We start from the raw sequence: 17922 nt of genomic DNA, 5'->3' as shown, positions 1-17922 counted from the left end.
AGAAACGCTGTTTTCAGAGCTTTGAGACTCTAACATAATAATTCACGCAAAACTCTTCTAACACCTTCAGATGTGCATTACTGCATTGCAAACAGCATTTTATTCATGCACATGACAAACTTTTAATGTTTGACAGAGTTTCAGTAACATTGCATCAAACCAGGTTTGTCCGGAGCAGAAACGCTGTTTTCAGAGCTTTGAAACTCTAACATAATAATTCATGCAAAACTCTTCTAACACATTCAGATGTGCATTACTGCATTACAAATAGCATTTTATTCATGCACTTGACAAACTTTTAATGTTTGACATAGTTTCAGTAACATTGCATCAAACCAGGTTTGTCCGGAGCAGAAACGCTGTTTTCAGAGCTTTGAGACTCTAACATAATAATTCATGCAAAACTCTTCTAACACCTTCAGATGTGCAGTACTGCATTGCAATCAGCATTTTATTCATGCACATGACAAACTTTTAATGTTTGACAGAGTTTCAGTAATATTGCATCAAACCAGGTCTGTCCGGAGCAGAAACGCTGTTTTCAGAGCTTTGAGACTCTAACATAATAATTCATGCAAAACTCTTCTAACACCTTCAGATGTGCATTACTGCATTGCAAATAGCATTTTATTCATGCACATGACAAACTTTTAATGTTTGACAGAGTTGCAGTAATATTGCATCAAACCAGGTCTGTCCGGAGCAGAAACGCTGTTTTCAGAGCTTTGAGACTCTAACATAATAATTCATGCAAAACTCTTCTAACACTTTCAGATGTGCATTACTGCATTGCAAACAGCATTTTATTCATGCACATGACACATTTTTAATGTTTGACAGAGTTTCAGTAACATTGCATCAAACCAGGTTTGTCCGGAGCAGAAACGCTGTTTTCAGAGCTTTGAGACTCTAACATAATAATTCATGCAAAACTCTTCTAACACCTTCAGATGTGCATTACTGCATTACAAACAGCATTTTATTCATGCACTTGACAATTTTTTAATGTTTGACAAAGTTTCAGTAACATTGCATCAAACCAGGTTTGTCCGGAGCAGAAACGCTGTTTTCAGAGCTTTGAGACTCTAACATAATAATTCATGCAAAACTCTTCTAACACCTTCAAATGTGCAATACTGCATTGCAAACAGCATTTTATTCATGCACATGACAAACTTTTAATGTTTGACAGAGTTTCAGTAACATTGCATCAAACCAGGTTTGTCCGGAGCAGAAACGCTGTTTTCAGAGCTTTGAGACTCTAACATAATAATTCATGCAAAATTCTTCTAACACCTTCAGATGTGCATTACTGCATTGCAATCAGCATTTTATTCATGCACTTGACAATTTTTTAATGTTTGACAGAGTTTCAGTAACATTGCATCAAACCAGGTTTGTCCGGAGCAGAAACGCTGTTTTCAGAGCTTTGAGAGTCTAACATAATAATTCATGCAAAACTCTTCTAACACCTTCAGATGTGCATTACTGCATTGCAAACAGCATTTTATTCATGCACATTACAAACTTTTAATGTTTGACAGAGTTTCAGTAATATTGCATCAAACCAGGTCTGTCCGGAGCAGAAACGCTGTTTTCAGAGCTTTGAGACTCTAACATAATAATTCATGCAAAACTCTTCTAACACCTTCAGATGTGCATTACTGCATTGCAAACAGCATTTTATTCATGCACATGACAAACTTTTAATGTTTGACAGAGTTTCAGTAACATTGCATCAAACCAGGTTTGTCCGGAGCAGAAACGCTGTTTTCAGAGCTTTGAAACTCTAACATAATAATTCATGCAAAACTCTTCTAACACATTCAGATGTGCATTACTGCATTACAAATAGCATTTTATTCATGCACTTGACAAACTTTTAATGTTTGACAGAGTTTCAGTAACATTGCATCAAACCAGGTTTGTCCGGAGCAGAAACGCTGTTTTCACAGCTTTGAGACTCTAACATAATAATTCATGCAAAACTCTTCTAACACCTTCAGATGTGCATTACTGCATTGCAAACAGCATTTTAGTCATGCACATGACAAACTTTTAATGTTTGACAAAGTTTCAGTAACATTGCATCAAACCAGGTTTGTCCGGAGCAGAAACGCTGTTTTCAGAGCTTTGAGACTCTAACATAATAATTCATGCAAAACTCTTCTAACACCTTCAGATGTGCATTACTGCATTACAAATAGCATTTTATTCATGCACTTGACAAACTTTTAATGTTTGACATAGTTTCAGTAACATTGCATCAAACCAGGTTTGTCCGGAGCAGAAACGCTGTTTTCAGAGCTTTGAGACTCTAACATAATAATTCATGCAAAACTCTTCTAACACCTTCAGATGTGCAGTACTGCATTGCAATCAGCATTTTATTCATGCACATGACAAACTTTTAATGTTTGACAGAGTTTCAGTAATATTGCATCAAACCAGGTCTGTCCGGAGCAGAAACGCTGTTTTCAGAGCTTTGAGACTCTAACATAATAATTCATGCAAAACTCTTCTAACACCTTCAGATGTGCATTACTGCATTGCAAATAGCATTTTATTCATGCACATGACAAACTTTTAATGTTTGACAGAGTTTCAGTAATATTGCATCAAACCAGGTCTGTCCGGAGCAGAAACGCTGTTTTCAGAGCTTTGAGACTCTAACATAATAATTCATGCAAAACTCTTCTAACACTTTCAGATGTGCATTACTGCATTGCAAACAGCATTTTATTCATGCACATGACACATTTTTAATGTTTGACAGAGTTTCAGTAACATTGCATCAAACCAGGTTTGTCCGGAGCAGAAACGCTGTTTTCAGAGCTTTGAGACTCTAACATAATAATTCATGCAAAACTCTTCTAACACCTTCAGATGTGCATTACTGCATTACAAACAGCATTTTATTCATGCACTTGACAATTTTTTAATGTTTGACAAAGTTTCAGTAACATTGCATCAAACCAGGTTTGTCCGGAGCAGAAACGCTGTTTTCAGAGCTTTGAGACTCTAACATAATAATTCATGCAAAACTCTTCTAACACCTTCAAATGTGCAATACTGCATTGCAAACAGCATTTTATTCATGCACATGACAAACTTTTAATGTTTGACAGAGTTTCAGTAACATTGCATCAAACCAGGTTTGTCCGGAGCAGAAACGCTGTTTTCAGAGCTTTGAGACTCTAACATAATAATTCATGCAAAATTCTTCTAACACCTTCAGATGTGCATTACTGCATTGCAATCAGCATTTTATTCATGCACTTGACAATTTTTTAATGTTTGACAGAGTTTCAGTAACATTGCATCAAACCAGGTTTGTCCGGAGCAGAAACGCTGTTTTCAGAGCTTTGAGAGTCTAACATAATAATTCATGCAAAACTCTTCTAACACCTTCAGATGTGCATTACTGCATTGCAAACAGCATTTTATTCATGCACATTACAAACTTTTAATGTTTGACAGAGTTTCAGTAATATTGCATCAAACCAGGTCTGTCCGGAGCAGAAACGCTGTTTTCAGAGCTTTGAGACTCTAACATAATAATTCATGCAAAACTCTTCTAACACCTTCAGATGTGCATTACTGCATTGCAAACAGCATTTTATTCATGCACATGACAAACTTTTAATGTTTGACAGAGTTTCAGTAACATTGCATCAAACCAGGTTTGTCCTGAGCAGAAACGCTGTTTTCAGAGCTTTGAGACTCTAACATAATAATTCATGCAAAACTCTTCTAACACCTTCAGATGTGCATTACTGCATTGCAAACAGCATTTTATTCATGCACATGACAAACTTTTAATGTTTGACAGAGTTTCAGTAACATTGCATCAAACCAGGTTTGTCCGGAGCAGAAACGCTGTTTTCAGAGCTTTGAAACTCTAACATAATAATTCATGCAAAACTCTTCTAACACATTCAGATGTGCATTACTGCATTACAAATAGCATTTTATTCATGCACTTGACAAACTTTTAATGTTTGACAGAGTTTCAGTAACATTGCATCAAACCAGGTTTGTCCGGAGCAGAAACGCTGTTTTCACAGCTTTGAGACTCTAACATAATAATTCATGCAAAACTCTTCTAACACCTTCAGATGTGCATTACTGCATTGCAAACAGCATTTTAGTCATGCACATGACAAACTTTTAATGTTTGACAAAGTTTCAGTAACATTGCATCAAACCAGGTTTGTCCGGAGCAGAAACGCTGTTTTCAGAGCTTTGAGACTCTAACATAATAATTCATGCAAAACTCTTCTAACACCTTCAGATGTGCAATACTGCATTGCAAACAGCATTTTATTCATGCACATGACAAACTTTTAATGTTTGACAGAGTTTCAGTAACATTGCATCAAACCAGGTTTGTCCGGAGCAGAAACGCTGTTTTCAGAGCTTTGAGACTCTAACATAATAATTCATGCAAAATTCTTCTAACACCTTCAGATGTGCATTACTGCATTGCAAACAGCATTTTATTCATGCACCTGACAATTTTTTAATGTTTGACAGAGTTTCAGTAACATTGCATCAAACCAGGTTTGTCCGGAGCAGAAACGCTGTTTTCAGAGCTTTGAGAGTCTAACATAATAATTTATGCAAAACTCTTCTAACACCTTCAGATGTGCATTACTGCATTGCAAACAGCATTTTATTCATGCACATGACAAACTTTTAATGTTTGACAGAGTTTCAGTAATATTGCATCAAACCAGGTCTGTCCGGAGCAGAAACGCTGTTTTCAGAGCTTTGAGACTCTAACATAATAATTCATGCAAAACTCTTCTAACACCTTCAGATGTGCATTACTGCATTGCAAACAGCATTTTATTCATGCACATGACAAACTTTTAATGTTTGACAGAGTTTCAGTAACATTGCATCAAACCAGGTTTGTCCGGAGCAGAAACGCTGTTTTCAGAGCTTTGAAACTCTAACATAATAATTCATGCAAAACTCTTCTAACACATTCAGATGTGCATTACTGCATTACAAATAGCATTTTATTCATGCACTTGACAAACTTTTAATGTTTGACAGAGTTTCAGTAACATTGCATCAAACCAGGTTTGTCCGGAGCAGCAACGCTGTTTTCACAGCTTTGAGACTCTAACATAATAATTCATGCAAAACTCTTCTAACACATTCAGATGTGCATTACTGCATTACAAATAGCATTTTATTCATGCACTTGACAAACTTTTAATGTTTGACAGAGTTTCAGTAACATTGCATCAAACCAGGTTTGTCCGGAGCAGAAACGCTGTTTTCAGAGCTTTGAGACTCTAACATAATAATTCATGCAAAACTCTTCTAACACCTTCAGATGTGCATTACTGCATTGCAAAAAGCATTTTATTCATTTACATGACAAACTTTTAATGTTTGACAGAGTTTCAGTAACATTGCATCAAACCAGGTTTGTCCGGAGCAGAAACGCTGTTTTCAGAGCTTTGAAACTCTAACATAATAATTCATGCAAAACTCTTCTAACACATTCAGATGTGCATTACTGCATTACAAATAGCATTTTATTCATGCACTTGACAAACTTTTAATGTTTGACAGAGTTTCAGTAACATTGCATCAAACCAGGTTTGTCCGGAGCAGAAACGCTGTTTTCAGAGCTTTGAGACTCTAACATAATAATTCATGCAAAACTCTTCTAACACCTTCAGATGTGCAATACTGCATTGCAAACAGCATTTTATTCATGCACATGACAAACTTTTAATGTTTGACAGAGTTTCAGTAACATTGCATCAAACCAGGTTTGTCCGGAGCAGAAACGCTGTTTTCAGAGCTTTGAAACTCTAACATAATAATTCATGCAAAACTCTTCTAACACATTCAGATGTGCATTACTGCATTACAAATAGCATTTTATTCATGCACTTGACAAACTTTTAATGTTTGACAGAGTTTCAGTAACATTGCATCAAACCAGGTTTGTCCGGAGCAGAAACGCTGTTTTCAGAGCTTTGAGACTCTAACATAATAATTCATGCAAAACTCTTCTAACACCTTCAGATGTGCATTACTGCATTGCAAACAGCATTTTATTCATGCACATGACAAACTTTTAATGTTTGACAGAGTTTCAGTAATATTGCATCAAACCAGGTTTGTCCGGAGCAGAAACGCTGTTTTCAGAGCTTTGAGACTCTAACATAATAATTCATGCAAAACTCTTCTAACACCTTCAGATGTGCATTACTGCATTGCAAACAGCATTTTATTCATGCACATGACAAACTTTTAATGTTTGACAGAGTTTCAGTAACATTGCATCAAACCAGGTTTGTCCGGAGCAGAAACGCTGTTTTCAGAGCTTTGAAACTCTAACATAATAATTCATGCAAAACTCTTCTAACACATTCAGATGTGCATTACTGCATTACAAATAGCATTTTATTCATGCACTTGACAAACTTTTAATGTTTGACATAGTTTCAGTAACATTGCATCAAACCAGGTTTGTCCGGAGCAGAAACGCTGTTTTCAGAGCTTTGAGACTCTAACATAATAATTCATGCAAAACTCTTCTAACACCTTCAGATGTGCAATACTGCATTGCAAACAGCATTTTATTCATGCACATGACAAACTTTTAATGTTTGACAGAGTTTCAGTAACATTGCATCAAACCAGGTTTGTCCGGAGCAGAAACGCTGTTTTCAGAGCTTTGAGACTCTAACATAATAATTCATGCAAAACTCTTCTAACACCTTCAGATGTGCATTACTGCATTACAAATAGCATTTTATTCATGCACTTGACAAACTTTTAATGTTTGACAGAGTTTCAGTAACATTGCATCAAACCAGGTTTGTCCGGAGCAGAAACGCTGTTTTCAGAGCTTTGAGACTCTAACATAATAATTCATGCAAAACTCTTCTAACACCTTCAGATGTGCATTACTGCATTGCAAACAGCATTTTATTCATGCACATGACAAACTTTTAATGTTTGACAGAGTTTCAGTAATATTGCATCAAACCAGGTTTGTCCGGAGCAGAAACGCTGTTTTCAGAGCTTTGAGACTCTAACATAATAATTCATGCAAAACTCTTCTAACACCTTCAGATGTGCATTACTGCATTGCAAACAGCATTTTATTCATGCACATGACAAACTTTTAATGTTTGACAGAGTTTCAGTAATATTGCATCAAACCAGGTTTGTCCGGAGCAGAAACGCTGTTTTCACAGCTTTGAGACTCTAACATAATAATTCATGCAAAACTCTTCTAACACCTTCAGATGTGCATTACTGCATTGATAACAGCATTTTATTCATGCACATGACAAACTTTTAATGTTTGACAGAGTTTCAGTAACATTGCATCAAATCAGGTTTGTTCGGAGCAGAAACGTTGTTTTCAGAGCTTTGAGACTCTAACATAATAATTCATGCAAAACTCTTCTAAGACCTTCAGATGTGCATTACTGCATTGCAAACAGCATTTTATTCATGCACATGACAAACTTTTAATGTTTGACAGAGTTTCAGTAACATTGCATCAAACCAGGTTTGTCCGGAGCAGAAACGCTGTTTTCAGAGCTTTGAAACTCTAACATAATAATTCATGCAAAACTCTTCTAACACATTCAGATGTGCATTACTGCATTACAAATAGCATTTTATTCATGTACTTGACAAACTTTTAATGTTTGACAGAGTTTCAGTAACATTGCATCAAACCAGGTTTGTCCGGAGCAGAAACGCTGTTTTCAGAGCTTTGAGACTCTAACATAATAATTCATGCAAAACTCTTCTAACACCTTCAGATGTGCAGTACTGCATTGCAAACAGCATTTTATTCATGCACATGACAAACTTTTAATGTTTGACAGAGTTTCAGTAATATTGCATCAAACCAGGTCTGTCCGGAGCAGAAACGCTGTTTTCAGAGCTTTGAGACTCTAACATAATAATTCATGCAAAACTCTTCTAACACCTTCAGATGTGCATTACTGCATTGCAAATAGCATTTTATTCATGTACATGACAAACTTTTAATGTTTGACAGAGTTTCAGTAATATTGCATCAAACCAGGTCTGTCCGGAGCAGAAACGCTGTTTTCAGAGCTTTGAGACTCTAACATAATAATTCATGCAAAACTCTTCTAACACTTTCAGATGTGCATTACTGCATTGCAAACAGCATTTTATTCATGCACATGACACATTTTTAATGTTTGACAGAGTTTCAGTAACATTGCATCAAACCAGGTTTGTCCGGAGCAGAAACGCTGTTTTCAGAGCTTTGAGACTCTAACATAATAATTCATGCAAAACTCTTCTAACACCTTCAGATGTGCATTACTGCATTACAAACAGCATTTTATTCATGCACTTGACAATTTTTTAATGTTTGACAAAGTTTCAGTAACATTGCATCAAACCAGGTTTGTCCGGAGCAGAAACGCTGTTTTCAGAGCTTTGAGACTCTAACATAATAATTCATGCAAAACTCTTCTAACACCTTCAGATGTGCAATACTGCATTGCAAACAGCATTTTATTCATGCACATGACAAACTTTTAATGTTTGACAGAGTTTCAGTAACATTGCATCAAACCAGGTTTGTCCTGAGCAGAAACGCTGTTTTCAGAGCTTTGAGACTCTAATATAATAATTCATGCAAAATTATTCTAACACCTTCAGATGTACATTACTGCATTGCAAACAGCATTTTATTCATGCACTTGACAATTTTTTAATGTTTGACAGAGTTTCAGTAACATTGCATCAAACCAGGTTTGTCCGGAGCAGAAACGCTGTTTTCAGAGCTTTGAGACTCTAACATAATAATTCATGCAAAACTCTTCTAACACCTTCAGATGTGCATTACTGCATTGCAAACAGCATTTTATTCATGCACATGACAAACTTTTAATGTTTGACAGAGTTTCAGTAATATTGCATCAAACCAGGTCTGTCCGGAGCAGAAACGCTGTTTTCAGAGCTTTGAGACTCTAACATAATAATTCATGCAAAACTCTTCTAACACCTTCAGATGTGCATTACTGCATTGCAAACAGCATTTTATTCATGCACATGACAAACTTTTAATGTTTGACAGAGTTTCAGTAACATTGCATCAAACCAGGTTTGTCCTGAGCAGAAACGCTGTTTTCAGAGCTTTGAGACTCTAACATAATAATTCATGCAAAACTCTTCTAACACCTTCAGATGTGCATTACTGCATTGCAAACAGCATTTTATTCATGCACATGACAAACTTTTAATGTTTGACAGAGTTTCAGTAACATTGCATCAAACCAGGTTTGTCCGGAGCAGAAACGCTGTTTTCAGAGCTTTGAGACTCTAACATAATAATTCATGCAAAACTCTTCTAACACCTTCAGATGTGCATTACTGCATTGCAAACAGCATTTTATTCATGCACATGACAAACTTTTAATGTTTGACAGAGTTTCAGTAACATTGCATCAAACCAGGTTTGTCCGGAGCAGAAACGCTGTTTTCAGAGCTTTGAAACTCTAACATAATAATTCATGCAAAACTCTTCTAACACATTCAGATGTGCATTACTGCATTACAAATAGCATTTTATTCATGCACTTGACAAACTTTTAATGTTTGACAGAGTTTCAGTAACATTGCATCAAACCAGGTTTGTCCGGAGCAGAAACGCTGTTTTCACAGCTTTGAGACTCTAACATAATAATTCATGCAAAACTCTTCTAACACCTTCAGATGTGCATTACTGCATTGCAAACAGCATTTTAGTCATGCACATGACAAACTTTTAATGTTTGACAAAGTTTCAGTAACATTGCATCAAACCAGGTTTGTCCGGAGCAGAAACGCTGTTTTCAGAGCTTTGAGACTCTAACATAATAATTCATGCAAAACTCTTCTAACACCTTCAGATGTGCAATACTGCATTGCAAACAGCATTTTATTCATGCACATGACAAACTTTTAATGTTTGACAGAGTTTCAGTAACATTGCATCAAACCAGGTTTGTCCGGAGCAGAAACGCTGTTTTCAGAGCTTTGAGACTCTAACATAATAATTCATGCAAAATTCTTCTAACACCTTCAGATGTGCATTACTGCATTGCAAACAGCATTTTATTCATGCACCTGACAATTTTTTAATGTTTGACAGAGTTTCAGTAACATTGCATCAAACCAGGTTTGTCCGGAGCAGAAACGCTGTTTTCAGAGCTTTGAGAGTCTAACATAATAATTTATGCAAAACTCTTCTAACACCTTCAGATGTGCATTACTGCATTGCAAACAGCATTTTATTCATGCACATGACAAACTTTTAATGTTTGACAGAGTTTCAGTAATATTGCATCAAACCAGGTCTGTCCGGAGCAGAAACGCTGTTTTCAGAGCTTTGAGACTCTAACATAATAATTCATGCAAAACTCTTCTAACACCTTCAGATGTGCATTACTGCATTGCAAACAGCATTTTATTCATGCACATGACAAACTTTTAATGTTTGACAGAGTTTCAGTAACATTGCATCAAACCAGGTTTGTCCGGAGCAGAAACGCTGTTTTCAGAGCTTTGAAACTCTAACATAATAATTCATGCAAAACTCTTCTAACACATTCAGATGTGCATTACTGCATTACAAATAGCATTTTATTCATGCACTTGACAAACTTTTAATGTTTGACAGAGTTTCAGTAACATTGCATCAAACCAGGTTTGTCCGGAGCAGCAACGCTGTTTTCACAGCTTTGAGACTCTAACATAATAATTCATGCAAAACTCTTCTAACACATTCAGATGTGCATTACTGCATTACAAATAGCATTTTATTCATGCACTTGACAAACTTTTAATGTTTGACAGAGTTTCAGTAACATTGCATCAAACCAGGTTTGTCCGGAGCAGAAACGCTGTTTTCAGAGCTTTGAGACTCTAACATAATAATTCATGCAAAACTCTTCTAACACCTTCAGATGTGCATTACTGCATTGCAAAAAGCATTTTATTCATTTACATGACAAACTTTTAATGTTTGACAGAGTTTCAGTAACATTGCATCAAACCAGGTTTGTCCGGAGCAGAAACGTTGTTTTCAGAGCTTTGAGACTCTAACATAATAATTCATGCAAAACTCTTCTAAGACCTTCAGATGTGCATTACTGCATTGCAAACAGCATTTTATTCATGCACATGACAAACTTTTAATGTTTGACAGAGTTTCAGTAACATTGCATCAAACCAGGTTTGTCCGGAGCAGAAACGCTGTTTTCAGAGCTTTGAAACTCTAACATAATAATTCATGCAAAACTCTTCTAACACATTCAGATGTGCATTACTGCATTACAAATAGCATTTTATTCATGTACTTGACAAACTTTTAATGTTTGACAGAGTTTCAGTAACATTGCATCAAACCAGGTTTGTCCGGAGCAGAAACGCTGTTTTCAGAGCTTTGAGACTCTAACATAATAATTCATGCAAAACTCTTCTAACACCTTCAGATGTGCAGTACTGCATTGCAAACAGCATTTTATTCATGCACATGACAAACTTTTAATGTTTGACAGAGTTTCAGTAATATTGCATCAAACCAGGTCTGTCCGGAGCAGAAACGCTGTTTTCAGAGCTTTGAGACTCTAACATAATAATTCATGCAAAACTCTTCTAACACCTTCAGATGTGCATTACTGCATTGCAAATAGCATTTTATTCATGTACATGACAAACTTTTAATGTTTGACAGAGTTTCAGTAATATTGCATCAAACCAGGTCTGTCCGGAGCAGAAACGCTGTTTTCAGAGCTTTGAGACTCTAACATAATAATTCATGCAAAACTCTTCTAACACTTTCAGATGTGCATTACTGCATTGCAAACAGCATTTTATTCATGCACATGACACATTTTTAATGTTTGACAGAGTTTCAGTAACATTGCATCAAACCAGGTTTGTCCGGAGCAGAAACGCTGTTTTCAGAGCTTTGAGACTCTAACATAATAATTCATGCAAAACTCTTCTAACACCTTCAGATGTGCATTACTGCATTACAAACAGCATTTTATTCATGCACTTGACAATTTTTTAATGTTTGACAAAGTTTCAGTAACATTGCATCAAACCAGGTTTGTCCGGAGCAGAAACGCTGTTTTCAGAGCTTTGAGACTCTAACATAATAATTCATGCAAAACTCTTCTAACACCTTCAGATGTGCAATACTGCATTGCAAACAGCATTTTATTCATGCACATGACAAACTTTTAATGTTTGACAGAGTTTCAGTAACATTGCATCAAACCAGGTTTGTCCTGAGCAGAAACGCTGTTTTCAGAGCTTTGAGACTCTAATATAATAATTCATGCAAAATTATTCTAACACCTTCAGATGTACATTACTGCATTGCAAACAGCATTTTATTCATGCACTTGACAATTTTTTAATGTTTGACAGAGTTTCAGTAACATTGCATCAAACCAGGTTTGTCCGGAGCAGAAACGCTGTTTTCAGAGCTTTGAGACTCTAACATAATAATTCATGCAAAACTCTTCTAACACCTTCAGATGTGCATTACTGCATTGCAAACAGCATTTTATTCATGCACATGACAAACTTTTAATGTTTGACAGAGTTTCAGTAATATTGCATCAAACCAGGTCTGTCCGGAGCAGAAACGCTGTTTTCAGAGCTTTGAGACTCTAACATAATAATTCATGCAAAACTCTTCTAACACCTTCAGATGTGCATTACTGCATTGCAAACAGCATTTTATTCATGCACATGACAAACTTTTAATGTTTGACAGAGTTTCAGTAACATTGCATCAAACCAGGTTTGTCCTGAGCAGAAACGCTGTTTTCAGAGCTTTGAGACTCTAACATAATAATTCATGCAAAACTCTTCTAACACCTTCAGATGTGCATTACTGCATTGCAAACAGCATTTTATTCATGCACATGACAAACTTTTAATGTTTGACAGAGTTTCAGTAACATTGCATCAAACCAGGTTTGTCCGGAGCAGAAACGCTGTTTTCAGAGCTTTGAAACTCTAACATAATAATTCATGCAAAACTCTTCTAACACATTCAGATGTGCATTACTGCATTACAAATAGCATTTTATTCATGCACTTGACAAACTTTTAATGTTTGATAGAGTTTCAGTAACATTGCATCAAACCAGGTTTGTCCGGAGCAGAAACGCTGTTTTCAGAGCTTTGAGACTCTAACATAATAATTCATGCAAAACTCTTCTAACACCTTCAGATGTGCATTACTGCATTGCAAACAGCATTTTATTCATGCACATGACAAACTTTTAATGTTTGACAGAGTTTCAGTAATATTGCATCAAACCAGGTTTGTCCGGAGCAGAAACGCTGTTTTCAGAGCTTTGAGACTCTAACATAATAATTCATGCAAAACTCTTCTAACACCTTCAGATGTGCATTACTGCATTGCAAACAGCATTTTATTCATTTACATGACAAACTTTTAATGTTTGACAGAGTTTCAGTAACATTGCATCAAACCAGGTTTGTCCGGAGCAGAAACGCTGTTTTCAGAGCTTTGAAACTCTAACATAATAATTCATGCAAAACTCTTCTAACACATTCAGATGTGCATTACTGCATTACAAATAGCATTTTATTCATGCACTTGACAAACTTTTAATGTTTGACAGAGTTTCAGTAACATTGCATCAAACCAGGTTTGTCCGGAGCAGAAACGCTGTTTTCAGAGCTTTGAGACTCTAACATAATAATTCATGCAAAACTCTTCTAACACCTTCAGATGTGCAATACTGCATTGCAAACAGCATTTTATTCATGCACATGACAAACTTTTAATGTTTGACAGAGTTTCAGTAATATTGCATCAAACCAGGTCTGTCCGGAGCAGAAACGCTGTTTTCAGAGCTTTGAGACTCTAACATAATAATTCATGCAAAACTCTTCTAACACCTTCAGATGTGCATTACTGCATTGCAAACATTATTTTATTCATGCACATGACAAACTTTTAATGTTTGACAGAGTTTCAGTAATATTGCATCACACCAGGGGCCTCATTTATAAAGACTTGCGTAGAAACCATCCTTGATTTTATCTAAGAACTTTTCTGATTTGATCGTAAGAGCGATTCAGAGAAACGAACGTACACACGAAATCCATGCGTATGCCAGTCATTCGGTTATAAATCACAAATGATCGTGGAATTGTGTGCAGCTGAATGTTCCGCCGTCGAAACGCCCCTGCTTAATTAATTAACATATAAAATGAGCTCATTCCTAAAGCAAAAACTCTGTGACAATGGCAAGTAAAAAGGAGCGCAAGAAATCAAATTATAGTGAGGCTGAACTATCTGCAATACCAGGCATTACCACAAGGAAACGGTCGTACGCCAAGCTGGAATCTGACGTGGAGATAAGTACTTTTCCACGTCAAAGACGGTTTTTATAAATCTGTACTTTGACGTGGATTTGATCGTACGAACACTCTAAGATCAAATCAGTGCGTAAGAAAGTTTTATAAATGAGGCCCCAGGTCTGTCCGGAGCAGAAACGCTGTTTTCAGAGCTTTGAGACTCTAACATAATAATTCATGCAAAACTCTTCTAACACCTTCAGATGTGCATTACTGCATTGCAAATAGCATTTTATTCATGCACATGACAAACTTTTAATGTTTGACAGAGTTTCAGTAATATTGCATCAAACCAGGTCTGTCCGGAGCAGAAACGCTGTTTTCAGAGCTTTGAGACTCTAACATAATAATTCATGCAAAACTCTTCTAACACTTTCAGATGTGCATTACTGCATTGCAAACAGCATTTTATTCATGCACATGACACATTTTTAATGTTTGACAGAGTTTCAGTAACATTGCATCAAACCAGGTTTGTCCGGAGCAGAAACGCTGTTTTCAGAGCTTTGAGACTCTAACATAATAATTCATGCAAAACTCTTCTAACAACTTCAGATGTGCATTACTGCATTACAAACAGCATTTTATTCATGCACTTGACAATTTTTTAATGTTTGACAAAGTTTCAGTAACATTGCATCAAACCAGGTTTGTCCGGAGCAGAAACGCTGTTTTCAGAGCTTTGAGACTCTAACATAATAATTCATGCAAAACTCTTCTAACACCTTCAGATGTGCAATACTGCATTGCAAACAGCATTTTATTCATGCACATGACAAACTTTTAATGTTTGACAGAGTTTCAGTAACATTGCATCAAACCAGGTTTGTCCGGAGCAGAAACGCTGTTTTCAGAGCTTTGAGACTCTAACATAATAATTCATGCAAAATTCTTCTAACACCTTCAGATGTGCATTACTGCATTGCAAACAGCATTTTATTCATGCACTTGACAATTTTTTAATGTTTGACAGAGTTTCAGTAACATTGCATCAAACCAGGTTTGTCCGGAGCAGAAACGCTATTTTCAGAGCTTTGAGAGTCTAATATAATAATTCATGCAAAACTCTTCTAACACCTTCAGATGTGCATTACTGCATTGCAAACAGCATTTTATTCATGCACATGACAAACTTTTAATGTTTGACAGAGTTTCAGTAATATTGCATCAAACCAGGTCTGTCCGGAGCAGAAACGCTGTTTTCAGAGCTTTGAGACTCTAACATAATAATTCATGCAAAACTCTTCTAACACCTTCAGATGTGCATTACTGCATTGCAAACAGCATTTTATTCATGCACATGACAAACTTTTAATGTTTGACAGAGTTTCAGTAACATTGCATCAAACCAGGTTTGTCCGGAGCAGAAACGCTGTTTTCAGAGCTTTGAAACTCTAACATAATAATTCATGCAAAACTCTTCTAACACATTCAGATGTGCATTACTGCATTACAAATAGCATTTTATTCATGCACTTGACAAACTTTTAATGTTTGACAGAGTTTCAGTAACATTGCATCAAACCAGGTTTGTCCGGAGCAGAAACGCTGTTTTCAGAGCTTTGAGACTCTAACATAATAATTCATGCAAAACTCTTCTAACACCTTCAGATGTGCAGTACTGCATTGCAAACAGCATTTTATTCATGCACTTGACAAACTTTTAATGTTTGACAGAGTTTCAGTAATATTGCATCAAACCAGGTCTGTCCGGAGCAGAAACGCTGTTTTCAGAGCTTTGAGACTCTAACATAATAATTCATGCAAAACTCTTCTAACACCTTCAGATGTGCATTACTGCATTACAAACAGCATTTTATTCATGCACTTGACAATTTTTTAATGTTTGACAGAGTTTCAGTAACATTGCATCAAACCAGGTTTGTCCTGAGCAGAAACGCTGTTTTCAGAGCTTTGAGACTCTAACATAATAATTCATGCAAAACTCTTCTAACACCTTCAGATGTGCATTACTGCATTGCAAACAGCATTTTATTCATGCACATGACAAACTTTTAATGTTTGACAGAGTTTCAGTAACATTGCATCAAACCAGGTTTGTCCGGAGCAGAAACGCTGTTTTCAGAGCTTTGAAACTCTAACATAATAATTCATGCAAAACTCTTCTAACACATTCAGATGTGCATTACTGCATTACAAATAGCATTTTATTCATGCACTTGACAAACTTTTAATGTTTGACAGAGTTTCAGTAACATTGCATCAAACCAGGTTTGTCCGGAGCAGAAACGCTGTTTTCAGAGCTTTGAAACTCTAACATAATAATTCATGCAAAACTCTTCTAACACATTCAGATGTGCATTACTGCATTACAAATAGCATTTTATTCATGCACTTGACAAACTTTTAATGTTTGACAGAGTTTCAGTAATATTGCATCAAACCAGGTCTGTCCGGAGCAGAAACGCTGTTTTCAGAGCTTTGAGACTCTAACATAATAATTCATGCAAAACTCTTCTAACACCTTCAGATGTGCATTACTGCATTACAAACAGCATTTTATTCATGCACTTGACAATTTTTTAATGTTTGACAGAGTTTCAGTAACATTGCATCAAACCAGGTTTGTCCTGAGCAGAAACGCTGTTTTCAGAGCTTTGAGACTCTAACATAATAATTCATGCAAAACTCTTCTAACACCTTCAGATGTGCATTACTGCATTGCAAACAGCATTTTATTCATGCACATGACAAACTTTTAATGTTTGACAGAGTTTCAGTAATATTGCATCAAACCAGGTCTGTCCGGAGCAGAAACGCTGTTTTCAGAGCTTTGAGACTCTAACATAATAATTCATGCAAAACTCTTCTAACACCTTCAGATGTGCATTACTGCATTGCAAACAGCATTTTATTCATGCACATGACAAACTTTTAATGTTTGACAGAGTTTCAGTAACATTGCATCAAACCAGGTTTGTCCTGAGCAGAAACGCTGTTTTCAGAGCTTTGAGACTCTAACATAATAATTCATGCAAAACTCTTCTAACACCTTCAGATGTGCATTACTGCATTGCAAACAGCATTTTATTCATGCACATGACAAACTTTTAATGTTTGACAGAGTTTCAGTAACATTGCATCAAACCAGGTTTGTCCGGAGCAGAAACGCTGTTTTCAGAGCTTTGAAACTCTAACATAATAATTCATGCAAAACTCTTCTAACACATTCAGATGTGCATTACTGCATTACAAATAGCATTTTATTCATGCACTTGACAAACTTTTAATGTTTGATAGAGTTTCAGTAACATTGCATCAAACCAGGTTTGTCCGGAGCAGAAACGCTGTTTTCAGAGCTTTGAGACTCTAACATAATAATTCATGCAAAACTCTTCTAACACCTTCAGATGTGCATTACTGCATTGCAAACAGCATTTTATTCATGCACATGACAAACTTTTAATGTTTGACAGAGTTTCAGTAATATTGCATCAAACCAGGTTTGTCCGGAGCAGAAACGCTGTTTTC

Source organism: Garra rufa, unplaced genomic scaffold (assembly GCF_049309525.1).
Source record: "Garra rufa unplaced genomic scaffold, GarRuf1.0 hap1_unplaced_003, whole genome shotgun sequence".
In the NCBI taxonomy this organism is placed as follows: domain Eukaryota; kingdom Metazoa; phylum Chordata; class Actinopteri; order Cypriniformes; family Cyprinidae; genus Garra; species Garra rufa.
The sequence above is the reverse complement of the archived record's forward strand: the minus strand, read 5'-3'. Positions refer to the sequence as shown.